This window comes from Somniosus microcephalus, chromosome 12 (genome assembly GCF_052327205.1).
Source record: "Somniosus microcephalus isolate GS21.2 chromosome 12, FLI_Smic_1.0, whole genome shotgun sequence".
NCBI classification, from domain to species: Eukaryota; Metazoa; Chordata; class Chondrichthyes; order Squaliformes; family Somniosidae; genus Somniosus; species Somniosus microcephalus.
In genome coordinates this window covers 51,385,172-51,391,005 of record NC_140998.1, presented here as the reverse complement: position 1 = coordinate 51,391,005, position 5,834 = coordinate 51,385,172, and the positions used below count along the sequence as shown (strand labels likewise).

Genomic DNA, 5,834 nt, shown 5'->3' with positions numbered 1-5,834 from the left:
CACAACAATCCCGATATTTATGGGGTGGTGGGGAATGAGCGGGTGTGTGGTGGGGGAGATGGGGGGATACAGTTTAGCGGTCGTCAGGTCCAGACGAATTTAACGGCAGGACCTGATTACCATTTTTAGAGTCCGTTTCCCGGCCGCAGCCAGCCAGATTGAGAGGTAGGCTGGAACAGAGAAAAAAAAACTTAGGCAAGCAACCTCGTTAAAATATTTAAATGAGGGATCCGCCTCCTGGGAGCGGGTTGGTCGCCCGCCCCCGAAGTGGGCAGGTTGGTTACGGGTTTGGAATTTTGGAAATTTTAACTCCTCACCCGAACCAAACCCACCTGTTTTTGAGGGTCAAAATTATCCGCAATGGCTTCCTCCTGTGCTGTAAACATCTAATCCTTGCTGGACGTACGTGTGTGTGGATATCAGGTGAGGACATAATCCAGTTTGACTGTGAATAACCTGCTGACACTCACTATTTAGACTCACAGATGAAGAATGGGTAATTGGGAAAGGCACCAGGGGACATGGAACCACAAAGCCCTGCAAAGGATTCAATGCTTTCAGATAATGACCTAATATACAGGGAATAATTACTGATTGATATTCAAATTGCCATAAATCAGCTTTTAGGAAATGTTCTTGTTCAGTGTTGGCTATTCATTTCATTACATCTATATTAGGAGGTAAACCTGCTACTTTGGTGCTGCAAACAAATAAAAAGAATTTGTATTTATAGAGCACCTTATCACATCTCAAAGCACTTTACGTACAATTTTAAAATTCACATCCTTGTTTTCAAATCCCTCCGTGACCTCGCCATTCCCCATCTCTGTAACCTCCTCTGGCACGACAACCCTTCGAGATCTCTGCGTTCCTCCAATTCTGGCCTCTTGTGCATCCCGATTTTAATCACTCCACCATTGGCGACCACGCCTTCAGCTGCCTAGGCCCTAACCTCTGGAATTCCCTTCCTAAACCTCTCCGCCCTCTACCGCTCTCTCCTCCTTTAAGATGCTCCTTAAAACCTACCTCTTTGATCAAGCTTTTGGTCACCTGTCCTAATAGCTCCCTATGTGCTTTGGTGTCAAATCTTGTTTGCTAATGCTCCTGTGAAGCGCCTTGGGACGTTTTACTATGTTAGAGATGCTATATAAATGCAAGTTGTTGTTGTTGTCTATTTCAGAATGTGCCACATATACATTGCTGTAGTTGTTGCCCATGCGACCAGAGTCATTGCACTTCAATGTCACGCAGTGTATGTGAAGCACTTCTGAGAAATGTGCATCTGCGACAATTTCAACCAGCTAGGAATTATTGCTCACCAGATACCAGGCACTGAAAGCAGAACATGTTCTAGCTCCAAAAGATCAGGAAAGGGGCACTCAGTCCATGGAGTAAGTATAGAACGACATACAAGTTCTATCAGTTAGGAACATAGGAACATAAGAACAGGAGTAGGCCATTGAGCCCCTTGAACCTGTTCCGCCATTCAATAAGATCATGGCTGATCTGTGACCTAGCTCCATATACCCACCTTTGGTCCATATCCCCTAATACCATTGGTTAACAAAAAGCTATCAATCTCTGATTTAAAATTAACAATTGATCTAGCATCAATTGCCATTTGCGGAATAGAGTTCCAAACTTCTACCACCCTTTGTGTATAGACGTGTTTCCTAATTTCACTCCTGAAAGGTCTGGCTCTAATTTTTAGACTATGCCGCCTAGTCCTAGACTCCCCAACCAGCAGAAATAGTTTCTCTCTATCTACCCTATCTGTTCCCCTTAATATCTTGAACATTTTGATCAGATGACCCCTTAACTTTCTAAATTCCAGGGAATACAACCCTAATTTGTGCAATCTCTTCTCGTAATTTAACCCCTGGGGTCCGGGTATCATTCTGATAAACCTACGCTGCACTCCCTCCAAGGCCAATATATTCTTCCTAAGGTGTAGTGCCCAGAACTGCTCCCAGTACTCCAGGTGTGATCTAACCAGTGTTTTGTACAGCTGCAGCATAACTTCTACTCACTTGTATTCTAGTCCTCTAGATAAAAAGGCCAGCATTGCATTAGCCTTTTTGATTATTTTCTGTACTTGTTCATGGTATTTTAATGATCTATGTACCTGGACCTCCACTGTTTTTAGCTTTTCACCATTTAGAAAGTACCCTGTTCTATCCTTTTTAGGTCCAAAGTGGATGACCTCACAATTGCCTACATTGAAATCTATTTGCCATAGTTTTGTCCATTCACTTAATCTGTCGATATCCCTTTGTAATTTTATGCTTTCATCTACACTGCCTACACTGCCGCCTATCTTTGTGTCATCGGTAAATTTGGATATATGGCTTTTTATGCCAGCATCTAAGTCGTTAATAAATACTGTGAATAGTTGAGGCCCCAACACAGATCCCTGCGGGATACCACTAGTCACATCCTGCCAATTTGAGTACCTACCCATTATCCCTACTGCCTGTCTCCTATCACTCAGCCAATTTCCTAACCAGGTCAATAATTTGCTCTCAATTCCATGGGCTTCTACCTTAGTTAACAGGCTCTCATATGGGACTTTATCAAATGCCTTCTGGAAGTCCATATAAATAATATCAATAGACATTCCCCTGTCCACTACTTTAGTCACCTCCTCAAAAAATGCAATCAGGTTTGTCAGGCATGACCTACCTTTCACAAAGTTGTGTTGGAGAGTATGGTAATCTAGGTTTTATAACCCCAAAGCCAGACAGCCTTCAATTCAAAGTTAAGCAGTATAGATAGATACCTTATCAAATGGGCTCTTTATCTAGAAAATGCACATTGAATAAATTGTCAAATAAAGATCCTTTTGGGAGAATGCAAAGTTGAAAGGACAATAGATGTCTTAACTTCAGTTGATTACATGCTTGTGCACACACCCCTCAATTAATCTGCACTTGAGAACCACTAATCTTGGTTTTGCCTTTCCTCTGGATGAGTGTAAAAGTAGCTGTTACACTGTGAACACACACAGCACTGTGAACTTCCCTGTGCACCAGGCATTCCAATGCCAGTGCAAAGAAAATGTGTCTGGTAAGCTAGCAATTGTTCCCTTCTCATTCAATGCTGGTGGTAGGAAGTGGTGCAGAGGTGGTTGAACATGAGACTGAAGTGGTAAGTCAAATTCTTGCTTTTTCCCAGGCCCCACCGAAAGGTTGACTGTAAATTTCACCTGATTACATTTTTCAACATTTATATATCCTCTCCCATTGCCGCTATAAAAGCTGCAGTGCTGCAATGGCTTAATGCAGAAACGGCTGGGGAGGTGGGCAGTGGAATCCCAACTGTATGTAGAAATAAAACAATTCTGAATATTAGTAGAAGGGACAACTTTTATGCTCTGGTAGCAGTGAGGCATGTTATGTTATTGATAGACACATCAGGAGTTTGTACTAATACAAAGGAGGAATGAAAACCAGGGCCAGTATTTCAATTAAATATTGAAAGCTGGATGGTTGACACTGAATTATAAGACTCCAGGGGATTAGATGATGACGTAAACCATGAGACCAAACCGCAAGTAATTTACACACGGCATATGATTTTTCAAGATTAAATTGCAGACTTGTGACAGGATTCCTGACCTCTCATTTATTTTAATATACTATGGAATCAATCAAATAAAAATAATGACAGTTGAAAGTAATGCTGAAATTACCACAGGACTGCTATTGGGTCATCATTGCAGAATAATACTTAACTCACAGCACCTTGCAAAAGAGGAATTATTTTGCATTAAAACTTTAAGGGAATTAAAAGCCATTTAAACTGGAATGTAGAAGCTGGGGCTGCTGTCCCAAATACCAAATTTTATTTTTAGGGCCCGGGATTGCAATATCTTGCTCAATGGAAGTTGGCTCCTCTAGAATTTTAGCTGCCCCTGCCCCCCAGCCGACCCTTCAGCGATACCCCTCCCAAAATCCCTTCTTGCGATGTACCTGCTTGCCAGTGAGCCTCTCTCTGGTGCCAGCTAGCGCCCTCTTGCCACCCCAACTTCTCCTTCTGCCCATCAGCAACTTGCCACTTCCCGCTCATTCCAGGCGGGCAGCTGATTGGTGGCATGCAGATGAGGTCTGGGAGTTAAAGTCGCCCGGGCCCTACGCTGCCGAAGTGGGGCAGGGTGGGGGGGGGGGGCACTTGCTGTGCCACCCGCTCCTCCCCACCCTGTTTGCCCGAATTCCACCCCAAGTCAAAATTGGTGTTCTCACTTCAGATGCATTGTTGATTGTTTACAAACTGAGGTAAAGGGAGTTGGACAAGTTCCTGAGAGAAGAGAACATTTCAAATTATAAAAGTCTTGGGGTAGCTCGGAATAGGAACACTCATGAGTTACCATGATCTTCTGGAGCTTTCTCGAGTGCCTTCGGGGGTCAGAGATAAGTTTTCCCAGATTTTTCTACATTGGAGAAAGGTTTTCCTATTTCTTTTGCGTCTCCTCAGAGATTTCACGGCTTTTGGGGAAGCTTGATGGACCAGATGGCCTTTTCCCATCCTTTTGCTATGTCCATATGTTACTGGGATAATGATTATAATGATATACTGTAGGTGGAACATGGTTCTTGGTGAATATTACTGTTAAGCATCCAAATGAAGCTATTCTTCTGCAAAACTGATCCTATTCTCCAAACATTGTCAATCTCCAGATTGACCCTTTAGAAGAATCAAATTACAGGAGCCTCAAGCTGTAATTTTCCCTCAGACAATATAATTACCAACTTGAATTGCTGTTCATTTGTTTTTTATAGCATGCTTTTCATTTCTTGATGCCCACATAATAGCAATGTAAGAAAGCATTTTTAATCCAATCAAATTTGCCACGTCAGAGCTGAGTTCATCAGGAGGTGTGGCCACATATTAGCCTGCAGTCCTGGATCTCTGCCATGGGACCAAGAGTAAATTTGAGTCCAGTTCTAGCAGGAATTGATGTTTACATTTCCTTTTAAGCAAGTAAAGCTCCCTGTCTTGTAGCTGTCAGTAGAGGCTACGGGGTGAAGTTGGTCTTCGGTGTGAGCACAAAACGGGCAGACCAGTTTACACCCCGCCCAATTTTCTTTTCTACTGTAGTCAATCGAATATTGGGCGGGGTGTTAGATGGGCTGCCCTTTTATGCGCTACCACCGAAGATCAATTTCACCCCTTAAGAAGGGCATCATTCAAACATCCATATTGTGCTGTGCTTTGCGTGCTCATTTAACATTTCCTGACATTTTCCTGGGGTTAATGTTTTTACAGCCTCTAAAAGATGAATGCCAAGCACAGGAAAAGTGGATGCTCATCCTTGGACCCTGTTCCATGCCTGAATACAGCGAGGCAAATGCCTTGAAATAATGATAAAGCAATCATCTGATGTCATCTTGTGATACATTGTGTTCTAGCAAACGCCTCTGCTATACAAATGATTTCCTTCTAAATAAAGGTTAAACTATTTCCTTCTGTGGGTGTTATGGTTTGTTTTTTTTAATAGCATTTTATTTTCCTGTGTTTTCTCAGCATTTTCATTGAGTGGATTTCATCCCCTGTGAACGCAGAAGCTTTATTTTCATGTTTCTTGCATTGGGAATATAGATACGAATGTATTCGGCACTTGACCTTCCAGTTCTAATGGATATTCATTACCTTTCCCTCCTTGTCGCTCTCCCCTCCCCCACTCCCTTTCCCCCCTCACTCTTTCCCTTAATCATTTAGATACAGAAATCAGACAAGTGTGGTTAAAAACAATTTGTATTTGTCACCAAAGTAATTTCAAGTTGGCAATGGTACAATCATCGAGTAAGCAAACTGTACAATTTTATAATGAGAAT

The 5,834-nt window shown here is 42.4% G+C and overlaps 1 long non-coding RNA gene across 1 annotated transcript; it reads left to right on the top strand.

Moving 5' to 3' along the window:
- The first annotated feature begins 267 nt into the window (after nt 1-267).
- On the top strand, nt 268-5,466 carry LOC147109178 (uncharacterized). The gene is made up of 2 exons (XR_015080416.1): nt 268-423; nt 5,266-5,466. It is a non-coding gene; the product is annotated as an uncharacterized LOC147109178 (long non-coding RNA).
- The last annotated feature ends 368 nt before the right edge of the window (nt 5,467-5,834 follow it).